The following is an 18251-nucleotide window of genomic DNA, read 5'->3' as shown; positions in this document are numbered from 1 at the left end:
TCCTCTGGCTGATGTTGCACCACTGGCTGTTTTGTCAGACATGGTCTTTCCAGACATGAACGATGATCCCTTAGCTTCAACTCCTTTTCTGTAATTGCTGTTTAATTTCTTGCTTTGCTGGTGATTTTAATGTGTAGCCAGCTTAATGAAGCACAGATGAGTCATTTATGAACTTTGTGCACTTTGTCTTGTTAGCATGGAGGTGTATAAGGTTAGTTTATACAGTGAAATACAGTATATGCATTGTTTATTTTAGTAGCTTTTACAGCTTTTCAGAGCATTTCAGGCAGCATGTAGCGAGAATAATAATGCCTATTGTAGTTGTAGAAAAATGTTCTGATGGCTTTTCTTATCTCTGAGTGTTTCCAGTACTCGGGAAGTGGTACTTTTAGGTGGAGAATGGTTTGTATGTTAAAGTGTCGGCCGTTGTACGTTGTTGTCTGCCCTGAGGAGCTGTCGACTCAAGTGCTTTTCTCCAAACCTGTCACACTTTTCAGGTACAATTAGAGAAAAGAAAGTAAATTGTTCCCAGGCACTTGGATTGCTGTCCTTGCGACATCTGCCACCGCAGTGCGGATGATAGATTCCTCCTTCATTAGCCAGGGGTGTGGGATTACCCAGTGCGAACACATTAATCACCACTTTCTGTGGCAGCCTGAATGCACTGCGCTTTGTTTGAAAAAAACTTTTTTCTTACTGACGTGTCACTCTTCTGCTGTGACAGGCCACAATCAATCATCTTGATTGACAGCACTGATAGGTTACACTGTTTACACAATGTGTAATGAAAGATCATGTTACCCACTATTGTTGTTTCTGAGACAACTCTTTTGGGCTGGATCTGAATAGAGTCAGTGCTTTGGTACAGACTTATACAAGCACACACTCGTTTGCGTTCCCTTTTGGTTTCCATAGCAGTCCTTTTCCCACTCTCTTTCTCAACAAAAACACTTTAGAGATACGGCAATGTGCATAACATGTATTGTGATGTAGATTTATTTATTAATTGTACATTGTACAACACAAGAAGTTCATCAAACTAACAGACAAAATATGTTGTATATAATTGACTTTAAAAAAGACCCATATAAATGTTTTCTGATCCGACCCGCAGAACAGCAGGACAACAGTGTTTGTCAGTCCACTCCATTACAGTGCCACCTTTTAGAAAAAAAAAAAGATTCATATAGCAGTGTTTGATTTAACACTGCTGTGGTTAAGGCTTGATTAGGTTTAGGCACAAAGATGGCTTGTTCACGAAAAAAGAAGGATCATGGTTTGGGTTCAAATAAGTACTTGGTAAAGGTTAGGGACCTTTGTCATCTTGGCTTAAAAATAAACAACATTGGCTGTTGATACCAATGGAAAAATGAATAGCAGACTCATTTTGTCATTTTTCTTGGAAGAACAGTCCCTCTAAAGATGGAAATTATTTATTTTTTTACTAATACAAATCACGGTGTTTAAACACATTGCAATCCATTATTGCCATACTGCAATAGGGTTCATTTATTTGCAACATTGCACACTACATGTTGTTTAATACATCCAGAGATATTGAAGGAATACCTACATCAGTAGAAACTGTATACAAAAATTGACGTATGCCATTGCCACAGAAAATACAAATTTCTGATCGGCTTGCAACTTTCCATTAAAATTGCTTAACAGGAGGCCTCAATCAAAGATCAAGTCAGTGGTTTAACCATGAGCGCACAAGCTGTATTTAACTGCTGGTAACCATAGCAACAGCACTTTTGCTGGATTCTACATGACCTTTTTGTCCAAGGAACCTTTAAACATTAAAATAAAATAGGTTCCGTTTTGTTTAGTAAGTGGCCATGCAATTATACAAACAAAAACAGTGCACTTGGCTTTGCATTGTGGCGTTCTACACCTCCACCATTACTTTAAAATAGCAAGATACCTTGTTGTGTATTACTGTTTACATATCATCCAACCCCTAAATTCACTGTACTCAGTTCTAGGCTTCAAAAGGATCAATATTTTCTTCCAATATTCCCTATCAATCACATTTTACTGTATTACAGTATATACAAAAACCCAGGTTAGAAACTTAAATTTAGCTGCAGAACTTCACGACCAACCAAACAATAACCTCACAGTACAATGAAGCAAAAGCATGTGTCAGTATGGTATGAAGAAGAATTAATGTAAACTGTCCTCGGTATTGATTACAAGTCATTTCGAGACATTGTGATGCAGAGTTATCAACTGAAGGTTACATAACCTTCTACAAGGTTGTTCTAACAATGAAGATGCTACTGTACCTAACAGACAGTGTCGGCTGTTTTTCCACCTTTGTGATGAAAGGACTCAAAGGACCTTTAGTCTTTCTCTGCAAAGCAAGGGCACATACGGAAGTAGGCCTGTTCTTGTCATAGTCCACTTCCACTTTCATGTGTTTTTCCGTTTCTGTATCACCTCTAAAATTCAGCATACAGTACTAACACTGTTTTAATGAGAAATGTATTAAACTTTCAGGAGCTGTAATACCTAAAACACTTTTACATCAGTTTAATGTGGACAGGTTGGTAATTGTGCTCTGGAGCGATCAATCACGATCAGCCTGTGAGTAATAATTAGCCCCACCAGATTGACTTATTGACAGTTTTGTATTGACGTTTTTTGTTATTGGAGGTTTCCCATCCACCAGCTGTCTCTCACTTTTATCACTAATCTATCGCCTAAAAACATGTACACACAGATGCGGTATGGCCTCCAGATGATACTCTTTCCGGGGTAATGTTCTGATCAATGGAGAGGTCGGGTGTCACTCTAGTTACATTTTAGCATTATAACAGAATGACTACATTTGCAATGGCTTTTTCTGCCTCTTTTTTGTTATTTTGAAGTGTTAGCTATATATAAAAACTTCAAGAACGGCCAATTCGTGGACACTTCTTTGGTAGCTTTTAGCCTGTTCAGGTACTAGCCAGAAGGTTTGATGCATTTCTCTAACTTTCTTTTTCCCCCTGATTTGTGTCTATAAGTTAAGTGTATCCTACCATACCATGTAGCACTGACAGCAAACTCCATAAACCATTTTGTTAACTTGTGATGCTGTCATGCTGTACAGAGCCTTGGGCCAATTGCTGAAGACAAGCTCACAAGGAAACAAAGTCCTTCTCGGTTACAAGAAAATTTGTTTTCGGAGATCGAGGCTTTATTTTTTTACTTTGGCCCATAAAAGTGGTTCTGAATTGGATTAGTTTTATGTGACAACTGATGAGATTGGTAGAATCAAATTTCTGGACTGGTTTTTCATTGAAATAAGGACTTCTCATAAATATTTTGGAACCTTTTTTTATTTTAGCTCTGAGCAGAACCAAAGATGTTTTTTAGCTTTAAAAGTCATGTTGAATGACTCATATGGAAATATGCCATCATTTGGCAACGGTGGACATGTCTCTTCCTCCTGGGCATCAGAGATAAGCTGTATTATTTTACATCTCTTGAGCGGCAGGGGTGTCTTTCCTTTCTGGTATCAAAGCTCTAGTCAGAGAATGTTATACTCCCAATCATTTGATACAGTAAAGTACCTGTCTGACCCAAATGAAGGTGTGATACTTTATGTCCTTCCAGACATCAGACAGCCGTGGAGATTGGTTTGCGGAAATATGACGAGGGGACATAAACCAGCCGAACTCACTGCCCTTTTTTGCAAAAAGAACTTTGTGGAACATAAATCCACTTTTACATAGAGTAGGACTCTTATACATTCTTGAACTAACTAAAATATCTTGGCCACACTACTCTTTTTAATATTTAGTCTTCTAGCACTTCATACAACACAAAAGCAAATGCAGAAAAATGGATGAAAAAAATTTAAGTGGTGCAGCAGCAGCACAGACCAGCACATTTATTGTTATATTACCGGAAGTGTTGGACGGAAAGTTGACTTTCTCTCTCATGTTGGGTTCGGCACATCCACCTAGTTAGATTAGAGTCCACAATACAGAAAGCGACAGTGACCGGAGGAGATAAAAGCTGCAGTGCCGACTGAAATAAAGCCAACTCGTTCCCACCCACATAGCTGCAGGAAGAGACATAAATTCTTACCTGTCATCATTACCCCAGTACACTGTCTCATTACGATTATCTCTCGAATACACACAGTGCATAAAAGTGCCACTAAATCAGATCCTCTTCTTTTACACGTTGGGCCTCAGTTCTGTAATGAAACTCAATGATCCATTATTGAAACAGGGTACAATGTCAAGGAGTTTAGTTGAATTCTTTGCAGATGCACAGAGAGGATTATATGTATGAAGATTATCACAGTCACACAGCTTTCTTAGCAAAGACCCCTCTCTGGCTTCTCTTGGGTGGTCTCTCAAGGCAACCTCCTCTGTGTGCCTACCTCCCGCTTAACGGCCATTGTATAATGCTGGCGGAGCACAACAGCAAGACATACACTCCTGAGGAAAGAGCCGCAAAACATACTCTGAAGCTTGAAGCTTTTGGCGTCTGCCTCACTCCTTTAAAGAGACTGTTAAATATGAGTCAGCTGTTGTGCTCGGGACTCCAAAATCAGCTTTAATTCCTCTGCCTCCCCCTCTTTTTCTTTAAAGGGGGCTTTGTGCCTGTAGGGCCCCCATCAGTTACCTGCTGACAGGCCGAGCATGACTGATGAGCTGCCTGAGGCGTCCCAGTATACTTTGTCAGCTGCTCATAATTTATACATCTTATCTCCGTCAGAACAAAAGACAGAGTGCTTTATGGAAATGAAAACAGAGACTTGTTTAGACTCCAGCATGTGGATTGAAGTGAAGTGATCCTACTGATAGTTGTTTCTCTCTGTGAGCAAGACGAGCTGCCTTGTCTGGATCTGAGCACTCCACACCCAGTCTGTCTGCCCACACCTTGACTGACTGTGTGTGTGTGTGTGTGTGTGTGTGTGTGTGTGTGTGTGTGTGTGTGTGTGTGTGTGTGTGTGGTGTGACCCTGAGAGGCCGTTTGAGGTTGTTCTGGTTGTATGTCTGGCTCGAGGTGGCAGGTGACAAAGACATGAAACACAGTCATATCAGTTGTTTAGTTGGATAGTTCTCACGCATGACATTAAATCGGAGCGCCACTAAGCAATATTTTTGATACTGACATTTAATCAAATTACTCTTAGTACCAAACCCACTGAGAATTAACACCCAACTATGCGGCAGCTCTATGCGGCCTAGGAAGCTAGATCTAGCTTAGCATCGAGACTGGAGGTAGTGGAAAGCAGCTAGCCTGGCTCTATTGGTTCAAAAATACCATAACCAACAACTTTAAAGTTAACTTTTTTACATGATGTATCATGTCCATAGTGAGCCAAGCTAGCTGTTTTCCCCTGCCTCCAGTTCTAAGCTAAGATAACCATGTCCCCGACCCGACCTAAGTCCCGCCAAGCTAGATATTTTTCTTTAAAGTTGGTGGAGACCAAAACGATGCTAAAAGGAGAGTGAATTGTGGAATTCATCAGGCAGAAAAATAACTCCAGTAGCGTTACAACTTTATAAGCTGATGATATCGCAGGTCTGTGTGTCGGTTTGTTTTGGCTTATTACTGCCTCCTGGTGGCCAAAAATCATCAATGCAGCTTTAACAACATTCAAAACCTGAAAAACTAAATTGTCCAGTTGATTTTTTTTTTTTTTTTTTACAAAAATCAATATATCTAAGCAAAAAATAAACTAAGATAAACATGCAAATGTTAACGGAATATATATACTGATATATAAACTTATATGAAACTACTAAAATCAGTGGGAAATATACATTAGCGCTACCTGTGATGGAAGTCAATAAATCATAATGAATGGGATATTGATGAATGAACCATGTGGAAGACACTGCAGAGAAACGCAATTTATCACTGCCAATGGAGCACTTCCCTGCAAAGGGTGGATTTCTCTCCAAATGCTGTGCTTTGGTCTATGATATTGAGTGATTAATTCACTGACTCATCCACAACTACTTTGTCAGATTCATATTGTCCTGCCAACTCTTTGTGTTTTGGTGTTCTCATGGCCTTGAACAAAAGGTGGGATATGCACTTACTTGCAGCAATTGACATAGCTGCCAAAGCTTTCTACTCATCCTGTTTTTGTTTTACTTTGTTTTTGTGCTTCGTCAATGAGATACTCAGAGTTCAACTATAATAGCTGGTCCATGGTCTCATTGGTATAATAGGGTAAAAAACAGATAATCTTTAGCATTGTGTATAGTTAGACCATAGACATCATTATTATTTATTTTGCAATACTTATTATTTCTACTTTTATAGAACATTTGCAAAATATTTTTTGCTTTTTGTAACTGAATTTTCTGTCCTCCCTCACTCTAAGGTGAGTGTGCATAACAAAGACATCACTCTTGTAATAGGAGAGCAAGGCAATGAAGGACTGCATTATCCAGTGTCCTTTTTTTCCCTCCAACACTTCTTTTTGTATTTTATCTAAGACAGCTCATTATATGCTACTGGAGAGTCTGTACAGTTTCCTGGTTCAGAAGTGTTAGAAGCAAGCCAGTGTAGCTGTAACTATCAGGCAGAGGAATGAGCAGATATCTAAACTGTTCAGCTGATATCCATATCTTTGTGTGGATTCTATTCGTTGCATTCAGAGCTGGCCGGGCAGTGGATCATTTGCACCCTAGTGACAAGTACATCATCATCCGCCTGTAACCTTAGCTTCGAGAGACGATGCAGGCTTTGTTCTCCGCCAGGCTCACTTGGGAATGTTTGGCAGTGTGCTGATAGATATGATTATCCTTAATGTCAGTGCATAGCACCATCCCTGATAACGGATTCTCTCAGTAGAATCCATCCTGCTTATCTCCCTGCTATGTTGTTAGGCGGCGGCTGCTTGTGTGGGGAGATGCAATACAGGCTTTTTTTTCTTTTCTTTTTTTGATAGTTGGTTCAGTTCATTATTCAAGAGAAATCTTTATATAATTTCTTCTTGATAGGCAAAACGTCTTGGAAGAATTATTTAGGCCTTTGGGCATATTTCAGCAAGTACAAGATTGACAGACAAAATTACAAAAGCTGATTTCAAAGTGAGATGGACACAAAATGAAGTGTGCAAAACACACAATTATAATGTCACAAAGCGAAAAACACTGCAGGTAAATTATCAATACCAATTAGTCAGTAATTACTTGGACAGATGCCGAGATTACCTGAAAAAAAAGCTGAATTACTTGTATTTTTAACGGCTTTTAGCAAACAATCAGTGTCATAACACTTGTGTTCTAAAGCCCAAAAAAATGTAAAGAACAATTTTATCCCACTGTGACATATATAGTTCTGTTGGATATCTATAAATATCAATGTTGTGAACGTTTTTATTTTTTTATTTTATTGAAGTTTATGTATTTCCTTGGAGGGTGATTGAAGTCTTAAGATTTCTTAATTCTGCTGTAAAATAGTTTGCAGCTGTGTTAGCAGGAGACGGTAGACAACCTCACCTGCCACTTCTGATGGGGTGGAGGGTGGGTGGGTGTTGACGTTGTAGTGGTGGTAAAGGGGATGAGGAGGAGGTCTGAGGGGGAGCAGAGGATCCTGTATAGCTCCACTCAGCAGCCCGGTGATGAGCCTGTAGGAGAGGACTGTGTCTGCAGATTAGAGCCAGGAGATGAGACAGGGGCCTGGAAGGGGTTGAGAGAGGGGTGGAGGGGTTGCAGACCTGGGAATGCCAGCTGCCAGACCATTCACCATGTGCAACACATGTCTCTCAGCACCTACTGTTCCACTATGCAAAGCCCCCTTCACCATTAAGATGACAGAACAGTTCATATCCTGTGCCGGGATGATGGATATGTCATGTCTCTGAAAACCCGGTTTGTTTTCCACAGGTGTATGAGCTCCTTTTTTCTCCCGGCAGACAGCGCACATGGCACTTTTCGACACTCTTTCCCCGATAGTGATTTGGCATGCAGACAGTATCCAAGGGGAGATCTTTCCCATGCAATTATGGCAGAAAATAAAGGTGATGAGGTGTGTCCCACAAAAGAAAGCAAGGGATCAAAAGGGCTGGAATGAAAGCTGACTACAATAAAGGGACAAGCTTCCACCCACGGCCTGCCACAATGTGAGTGCGTCAGTAGTCAGTAAATAATCAAAGAACAGAAGTACTGAAAATGAAATCGCTTCCTTATTTAAATGCTTTTATCTGTAGATGTTCCAAGAACCCAAGGTGACGTCTTGACGTTAATTGTATTGTCTAACCAACGTACAATGATTTAAACCAAGAAAATCATCAAATCCTCACATTTGAGAAGCAGGCATGAGAGAATGTTTTGTATTTTTAGCCACACTAGCAGTGCGCTCTATGTCGGCTTGTCAGTCCGTCAGAAAACAGAGCTAAACTTATTCAACTTTTCCGGTAATGTCATCAGCAGTAGACTCTTATACCCCTTTCCCACTGGCCAAAAAAACCCACTTACACCCACTAACATCTGTCCAACAGGACACCCGGATAGATACGCTAATTTTCAGCCCTTTTCCGGTGCAATGAATAGTAATCTTAACAAGAAGCCCCTCTCACTTTGAGGACAGTATCCTGCACCAAAAAAGTTACTATGCCAAGACAAGTTACTCTAAATGTATTGCATTTTGTGAACAAAAGGTGTTTCTATCTAGAACAGTTACCCAGTGGTGTAGCTGTTTGTGAACACTGATGGAATCTGTCTCAGACGATGGTGGGTCATTTTCTCTGGCTGTCAGAAGTTGTGGGTAATTGGTAATGAGTGGCCTCTCACAAAGCCGATTCTGTATTTTTCTTTTTTTATTGCTAATAAAGCATGATTGTTCTCTGTAATCCGCAGCACCATTTCTCTTTCATCTCAATGATGAGATGAAAAAAAGGAGATTTGTTGGCCAGGCAGCTCCATGCCATGCTTCAACAGCTCAGCTCTCTCAAAGGGATTTATCCACTGTTGTTATGACTAATACTCTGTGGATTACAAGTTAGTGAGAGGTCACAAATCGCTTCTACTTCCTACAAGTGAGACTGGTGGTGCTTCAGTTCATTCCCTTGCCCCGACCCGAAAATATATTACTTCTCAAAGTGGTGAATGACAGGACAGGGTAGTCGACGTGCTACTCTAGGTAATTTGCCCAAGTCGACTTGAAAGCTTTCTCCTTTGAACTGAACTCAAACTTGTCTCTTTCTCTAATTCAGAGTTGAAATCTGCTCTTGCTGAAATAATGAATTAGGTTGATGGACAGAATTATAACAGGCCAGCTACCCAGCCATCCAATGACACCCTGCTGCTCCCAAACGCTGCCAGTGATTTAGTACCTCACCCGGGTAAGATGAGGGAATTGAATTTATTCACAGGAAGGTGGCGGCTAGCACTGACTCATATACTTTATGCAGTGGAGTATGTCCTAATTTATCAACAAGCATGTCCTCCCTAAAAGGGCAGAGGAAGTTCATAGTCAGCAAATAGTTAGTTATTTGTGAGTAGAAGATTCAGAGATGTAAAACCCTTGTTCAGTAACTAACCCCCAAAAAATCCTGATTGATTTGAGCTTATGTTGGGTTAAAATAATCTTGTGTCCGATTCATATGAAAATGTGTTGTTTTCAAGGATGTATAAATTCTTAGGGTGGTGCCACAGTGGAGTTTCTGGCCTCTAGTAACCTGCTCAGCACCCTCTCAAAAATAGTAAAATCCTTAAAGGGTTTTCGACTGATGCTTAGCAACAGCATTCCTGTGCCTTAAGTAGCAGTAAGCCCCTCACTGCACCCTTTGATGTGGCTGTCAAGGCAGATTTATTTGCTCTTAACACATTGTCTTCTTGTCCACATACATAAAGGGATGAAAGAGAGTGATGTTTACACTTTTTTAGTTGTAATTAAATTGTGTTGCTCATGATTTTTCAGGTGATGTGAGACGTACATGTTGGCGGATCATAGGGGGGGAGGTCTGACAAAGCTGCTTAACTTGATTTTACCAGCTGACATTTGAAAACTGATGTCTGGCTCTTTTAAAGCCAAGTTAATTTCTATTGTTCATGATGACCATGGATATTGAGTTATGTTAGGTAATGTTTACATTTTGTTCTTTTGTTTCTGTTTAGGGAGCAATCAGAATCCCCCACAGAAAAGAAACTATTTAATTCCCTTTCAGTCAGTGCTGATTCAGCATTGTACAGAGTTTTTGCTTTCATCAGAGCTGACATTGAAATCCCCACAGTCATCCTGAAAAGTAAATAATAGCTGTGCACATCACATCACCTCAGCTTTGTGTTTGCCATTGTCCCTGTATTTTCTGTAACTTTCAGATTACTCACTTGCTACCTGCTAGCTGACATGTATTTACAGGAAACCTAATACAATGCTATGTGCTTCTTGTAAAGCCACACTTGACGTTTGCTTGGCCTAACTCCATGCTACTCGTCTCAGATGAGCTCTGACTAAACCTCTGAGTTCTTATCGCTCTCACATGGGAATCGGGCAGCTGGAGAAGTGCTTGTTTTTTGTGTTTTGTAAGACGGCCTACTTTGTCCTCAGCCACATGTCTGTGGAAGAGATGTCCGAGCGTGGCAAGCCACCAGGAGTTTCCCTGGAGGGGCCACGGGTAGAACCAAACCGGTGTCCTCGTGTTTGACTTTGGGCTGAACATGAGCCAAGAATGAAGCGGGTCAACCTTAATAAAACTTTAATAAAGTTATTAGTGTGTTAGCACACAATTGCTTATTAATGAATCCAGCTGACAGGGCAACACTATCCTTCATTTGGAGTCATGTTTCTGTCCACCTGGTGAATGTAATTTACTCTACTTTTAGCTCTGGTTTTATCCAATCTCTAAGAAATATATCTTCAGCTGCTAGATGTTCAACTCTCTTCTTTGTTTGTCTGTTGTTTGGTACTGTAGCATACAGAGCTTTTTTTAGCTGAAAACACCTGCCTGCTGCTGGTGGAAATGCTGGGAGGCCCTGGGGCATGCCAAACATACATATTTACTGAGTCAGTGCTGTTATTGAGCTGTTCCAGCAGTGCCCCTATTACTAGCTTACTGACCAGCAGGTTAACAGGTTTGGATCTTATTTTAGCATCTATACAGATGGCTACTGAAATAATATCTACTGCAGTACATGTTTAAACAAAGCTAATGCATAGTGTTTCACTGTTTGTTGTTTGGGCCTCAGAATCAAAGTTTGTAGTTCAGGTCATCAGAGGCAGTTCATCATTCACTTGGAATTCTCCTGCTCCCAGAAGCCCCTTCAAGCTTGAAACACTATCACATATTTTGCTGACAATCTTTCCCCAAATCCAAGGCCTTGATATATCACGAGAATTTCGCTTTCTGCAAAAAATGATTTCTTCATTCTCTCTGATAATAACTTTGATTGCTGACAGCGAGTTGAGCCTGGCCTCCTGAATTTCTGTGAAATGCAAAGATGTGTTCTGTGCTTGAGAAATTAGAGAAATTAATCTATTTATTATGACATGAAGGATGCAAGATACAGACAAGACAATAGGGTGACATTAGATTTTAAACTCTGACAAATGACAGCTAATTAGACATTTTAATTGTTTCTTATATCAAGGCTTCAGGGTTTTTTGTGAACAAACACAATTTAACACGGTTTCTCTAAAACGTGTATCCTTAAGGCCTAACAAATGTGTTGAATCCATTTCTGTCTTTGAAGAAAGACATTCATACTTTCTAGCTAGCAGTCCTTTTTTTCTCTGCCTTTTGCTAATGTGTTGCTACGTTTCTTTGGACTGTTTGTTTTACCGCCAACGGAATGTGCTTGTAGAACGAGATACAGACGGCTAACCATCACTTTATAGTGTCACTATAACAAGCTGTGAACACAAAAATGACATATTATTACGTTTCGTAATTACGTTGATATGGCTAACTTTGTTAGCAAACAGTTGCCTATTTTACACATTCAGCAGACACAGAACAGCATTATCATTAATTTGGAGTTGTGTTAATGGCCACCTGAAGAATGTTGTTGATCTCCACTACCTCCTGAGGGAAATTCCGTGCTTGTTTAGAGCTTGTTCATGAAAAACAGCTTCTGCTGATGCTATGAGAGCGGTGTGAGTGAGCCAAAACCGTGATGCTGCAGGCTGAGAAACCAAAACAATGAGCTGAAATGTGCTATAAAGCTCCGTAGAACTGAGAGGAACGGCAGAGTCTGGGGAAAATTCTCTGTGGGTCGTCACTATGAGAAGTATGTGATTCATTGTTAGTGTAAAAATATTGATTATAGCCGTTTTAAGCAGAAATGGAAAATATAGACAAATCTGAGCATGTTACAGAATTTTAAGAGAAGCTAACAGGGAAATATCCTGCTTTGAAAATTTAGAAGAACAAAATTAGTGAATTTTTCCATGTTGAGATGTGTTGCTTTTTAAACTTATTTGTATTTAATTTATTTGCATTTTTTCAGGTTTGCCAGATAGTATATCTTCTTTCTTTGGCCCCGCTGATGTGTCAAAGGTAACAGGTTTAACTCAGCAGAGAGTGCTGCTCTGCCTGCTCTGAAAAATGTTTGTTTAACTAAAACTTGAGTCTGTGATGACTCACTGCTTAAATCTCCAAAGAGATGACAGCAGCACAAGACAGTCTTGTATCATTCAGTATGATACTTTGGTAAACAACATGCCTCAGCTCAGCTGGGCTGTTTTCACAGCGGGTCTTCGTTGTAGACCTCATGATATTCAAAGCTCTTTTTGGGAGTTGTGAACGCCTAGTTTTGAGTTTGGACATCCCAAGTAATTTCTCACCACTAACAAAGCTGCCTGCTGCCTTCAGTGCTGAGTGGAGCCTGAGATTTAGATCTAAAGGCCTTATTTGAAAGTGCTGGTCATGCATGCCAACAAGGGGGTGCTATGAAACCATGCCCTTTGTCTGACACACAATAGCATTTCAACCACAGGGGAACAGCTTGGATCTCCAAAGAACCGGCATTACTTTCATGTCAAGGGACAGTGAAGGCAATAGAGTGACCAACTTCTCAAAAAGCCCCCACATATTCAGCTTTTACGATCTCCCTTTCTCTCCTCTGGTCTTTCAGACAGACTGGCTGGATTGGGACATCATTTCATATTCTTTTAAAGTGGTGCCAAGCTATTCTCGCAGCAGCAGCTTTGATCAAGACAGTGATTATATGCTAACGGCTAAGACTTGAGCTCACCCCAGTAGACAGCTACAGTAATCACATGTTTACCACAACAAAACAAACAAAAGTGGAATATTGCTTCTGTTTTTTCTATGCTTACGTTATTCACCTTCATGGCCAAAACAACCACTAGCTTTCTATTCTAATACACAAGATACATTCACAACACAGCATGCCTTATAAAAAGGTTTGTTTTTTATAAGGCATGCTGTTTTGTTTTGACACATCAGCATGTTGGCTTTATCACTTTGATAGAACGTCCTGACTTAGATTTCTCATCTTTCTCATACAGGAGGGTATTAATTAAAACTCACTCCAGAGTTTTCAGGTGTAGTGGTTTGCTTTTCCATCGGTTTCTGATTTTAGATAACCGATTCGGAGAGCCAAATCATTTACCACACACAAAAAGGAAATAGTAAGGCTGTAACTGACTGACTATCATTCATTAATCTGTACACACCCCCCATTGAGCAAATCATAATTTAGTCTATAAAATGTCCGACAATAACAAAAAAATGACCATCCAAAACTCTAAGATATTCTATTTAAATTTTGTGTTTCACCCACTAAGGTTGTAAGAAAGATAAAGGGCTCGTTTTAGTTTTTTCTCCTCAGTATTTTCCCTTCTCCTAATCAGAGTGATGGGCCGCTGAGGGAGAACACAGGAAAGATGAGAGAGAGAGAGAGAATCAGACCCATAGAATGGCTGACAGGCAAAGGTAGATGAAGAAGAAAGTCGAGAGGGTACTCAACTGTGGTGTTTGAGGTGGGAGGGGTCACGTTGTTTGATCAGCAGAGGGGTTGGGGGGTTTGAAAAGCCCTTGATGCTAATAGTGGGCAGCGGTTTAAACCCCAGGAGTGATTGACACTTCTGCCACTCCGCTGTGGGCTGAGTGAGGGGGGGGTGCACACAGCGCGGCCTGTTCCTAGCTTTGCATTTGCATCCTCTGCCTGTGGGTGGTTGTGTTAATAATACGGCAACTGGGAAGATTAATTGTGGACAAGCAGCAGGATTACGAGGGTCTTTGTGGGAGCAAAGGGAGCACTGGGTGGAAAAGGCCTGTGATCTGTGAGGCTGAGAGGAAATTAGTCAGGGCAGGCTGGAGCTGCCTTTTAACAGCGTACCTAAGGAAATGAAACCCTTGTGCAAAGAGGATATTGAAATAAGTAGGCAGAAAATTGTTGACATTCTTGAGAGGGCAATATTGTTAATATTCATTGTGCTAATGTGAATGAACGAAGAAGAAAACATTGTGAAGGGAAAAACTATTTTCTTATTTTATTTTAAGGACTTACTAAGGATGACACTCGCTAAGTCATTTATGTATTTCTTAGATTAGAAAACATAATGTGACTTCTCTCACATTATCAGCACAAAAATGCGGAAATTAGGCTCAGTTCCTGTCTAGTAGCCAATTAAGAAAAATAACAACACAACAAAAGGGGCTTCAGTCCCCTGCAGCTGTGCTCCTCTTCTTGAGAAAAAAGAAAATAAGAAGAAGGGCAGGGGTCTCATGCCACCTGTTGGATTGTCCTCACATAGCAGCACAAACTCACACAGGTTCTCATCTGCTTCCTGACCCTCATCTGACCGTGTCCTCGCCACATTTTGTTAAAAACACATGATTTATCTTATGCTAATCTAGTCCTCTGCGTGCACTTTACCATAATAGACTGTCTAAAGCAGGGGTGTCAAACTCAATTTCACTAAGGGCCACACTGGAAAAAGAGAATCCCATCAAGGGCCAGACATGTATAGTTTATTGACATGCTTTTATTTCATCGAAAAAGTAAAATATCTTTGACTCAATTATTGCATGTTTCATATAGTCTTCTTACTTACAGTTTGGTCCACATAAAGCCCTGAAAAAGTGAGCAAAAACATTCTTTGAATTTGCAAGGGGCCGGATTTGGCCCGCAGGCCTCGAGTTTGACACATGTGGTCTAAAGAGAGCATCTTATCTATTAGGTTTTAAGGGACTCAAGTATTAGCAGTATGGAGATAACTGTGTGCTGTTAGAGGAGCACTAAGCCCGTAGTGGCACAAACAGCACGGTCACAGCTTCGAACAGCCTTAAACGTCAATTTCCACCACTACACTAGAGAATTCTCACTTTGCAACTGGCTTGCATTCATCGATGTTTGGCTGCTTTGCTCGTGGCTTTCCCATCAGTAATCATTTAAAGGAAAAATAGGTAAGCATCTGGACATTCAGGCCTCTTAATTAAAATTATGCAGTTTTTCCAATGTAAGAGAAATCATGAAAAATGGCCTGTCATGGCGAGTTTCTGAAACCAGATGACAAAGCTGGACGGCTGGCGGGGGAGTTTCCAAACAAAAACACCAGGCTTAATAGTTGTTAATTACATGTAATTGTTCAAAGTAAAATCGTGATTCTCAAATAGCATGGCTTAAACATTCAGTAATTCAAAGGCAGATTGCTATTACCTTCTTATTTTTGATTAATTTGAGACATATTGAACATTGTCCAGTCAGGAAAATGATCTACAGCTTCATTTCTTTCACTGCAAGTGTGCTCAATGAGGGAAAAACAACTTGCACAGAAACAAATGTGCCATTTAATAACAATATGCTGGGCATGCAAATCCAAGATGTGGTGTTGCAGTGTACTCTAGTCCACCTATGAGCATTACCAGACTTCCAGCATTACTCGCCAGTATCTGGAAAGATATACAGTTGCAAATGTGTGTGTGACATGCTTTGAAATAAATTCCTAATACACTGAGCCTTTGTGATTTGTGGTCTCAGAGCTGAGCATCTGAGATGTAGTCTTGTATTTCAAATATGTTTTTAGTTGTGCCAAGATGTTGCACCACTCATTATTTTCCTCGGATTTCTGAAGCACCATCGTTTATCAGGGAGATTTATTGGCAGATGGACTTCCAGATGTTTTGAGTATCTTTTGCAGCAAGAGAAAAAATGTTTTAAAAGTACACAACAGTGCTGTAGATGTTTTCATTTTTTAAGAAGAAACATATGCATTAGATCAAATTTGAATAGTATTATCCAGATTCTTTGTCCTAATTAAGGTGAATCCAAAAGCATCAGTTGATGCTTCTTAGCCATTGGCCACCAGTAGGAATTTCCTTGCTTTCCGTCAAATTAATAGAGCTGCTATTTTCACAACAGAGACAAAATGAAAAGGTTTCTCTGTTGCTTTAAAGGGTCAGTTCACCCAAATTACAAAAACACATTTTTAAAAACAATGGTTAAAGCTTGGGGTATTTGGCCATACGAGCCAAGAGCTATGGTTTTATTTGTCCAAGTTCATGATGACTAAGTCATTTTATTTTATCTGTATCTTATTTGACACTGAGACATAGGGGTTAGAGCCTACCGCCTCCTACATCATACATTATGCAGATTTAACTCCTCAAATTAACCTTTAAAGTCAACTCTCTGAAATAATTTCGATTTCTGTACATTTCTATTAGTGCAGAGTTGCTAGCTATTTAAGAAGTGGGAAGTTAAATAGTGCTGTACTACACTAATAGAGTTGAGACAAGTTGTAAAAGTCATATTCATGGCAATGCATGAATGCATATTATATTAATAGACCTCTGAAGCAATGAATCACTGCAAATAAGTGGGGGGGGGACCCATCTTTGTGCCTGACACTGTTAAAGTAAAGGTAACATCTGACCTCTGGGTCTGCTCACAAATCGCAGCTACTTCATGTAGCACTGATCAAGACCCCTGTGATGAGATTATAGGGCTGCAGGACGCAAACTAGAAGAGAACAGATGTACAGTATCACTTGACTTAGTTATTTTTTTGCAAGGTTGATTAGATTTTTCAAGTTTGAGGAAGCCAGCTTTAAAAATAATGTATCACTGTTTGGAGGTAAATGGCTGCTTTGAAGAAGGCAGCACAAGGATTTAGTAATTTAAGAAGAAAAACAGAAACAGTCGTTTGTGTCTGTCTATACTGAAATAACCTTGGGAGTGGAGATAAGAAGCCACGAGGCCACTTTTGCTGTCACTAACAAAATGCGAATTTGGGCATTAGAGCTGTTTTAAAGGTACAATATGTAACATTTCTGCATTAAAATGTCTAAAAACGACCATTCCTATGTTATATATTTTATGAGTTGTGTTCTTACACTATCCCAAATGTTTCCACCAAATGTCAAACCCAGAGAAATCTGTTATTTTATTTTCAGACACGGCACATTTCCTTTAGTCGCCCGTCAGTGGCGTCATATAACCTTTCACCCTCCAGTTACTCTAACTTCCGTCAGAACCCTATGGTCAGAACACTTGCACCAAGATGATACGTTCAGGAGTAATTGTAAATCATACAATGTCACAGAAAAAAAAATACTTGTAACCGTAATAGTGCTTTTTTTTTTTGCAATACAGCATCATTTTGTGATTAATTACATCCCACTTTTTATCACAGTAATACAACGGAGACCTTATCTATTTTGTAAGTTCAATATCGATACCAGCTTAACATTACTACTATGTGCTAACGTTGATACTAATGCTTTGTGGGTAACTATTAGAAATTCTTTGGTAACATTATGAGGTTACAACATTGTTCAACACGCTAATAGTTATTTTTAGTATGACTGTTTCGACCACAGCTAACAGGACTGAGCTAACCCACGAATAACTTCACTAGTAACGTTAACGTTAGCTGTATAGATAGACGATTAATCTAATGCTAATTTTGCCAGCTAGCACACCCCGGTCTGTCTGCCTCACTCCCCCGGCGCAGAGAGACTCAGTCGGGATGACAGCTGACAACAGCCCCGGGACATATAGCTAGCTAGTTACCGTTAGACCCCAGCAGCTATCAGCCAGCTACTTTGATTACAGCAACCCCCCCCGGCCAGAACTTATCCCCAGTGCTTCAGTGGTGCTTACGACGCTAACGGCAGTTTAATTAAACGTCGGGAAACAGACTATATCAGACCCAGCACCGAGTCACAACAGTGGCCATCCATAGCGGTAGCTACATCTCCGTAGTGCTGAAAATCTCCTCCTTGCCGAATTTCTCCCCCCCTTCGCGTTTAGCTGTCTTTACACCGTTAGCTAAATTAACCCGACAAAAGGTGGGTTAAGCACCAAAACG

The sequence above is a fragment of the Perca flavescens genome, chromosome 21 (genome assembly GCF_004354835.1).
Source record: "Perca flavescens isolate YP-PL-M2 chromosome 21, PFLA_1.0, whole genome shotgun sequence".
In the NCBI taxonomy this organism is placed as follows: Eukaryota; Metazoa; Chordata; class Actinopteri; order Perciformes; family Percidae; genus Perca; species Perca flavescens.
Note: the sequence above shows the minus strand (reverse complement) of the source record.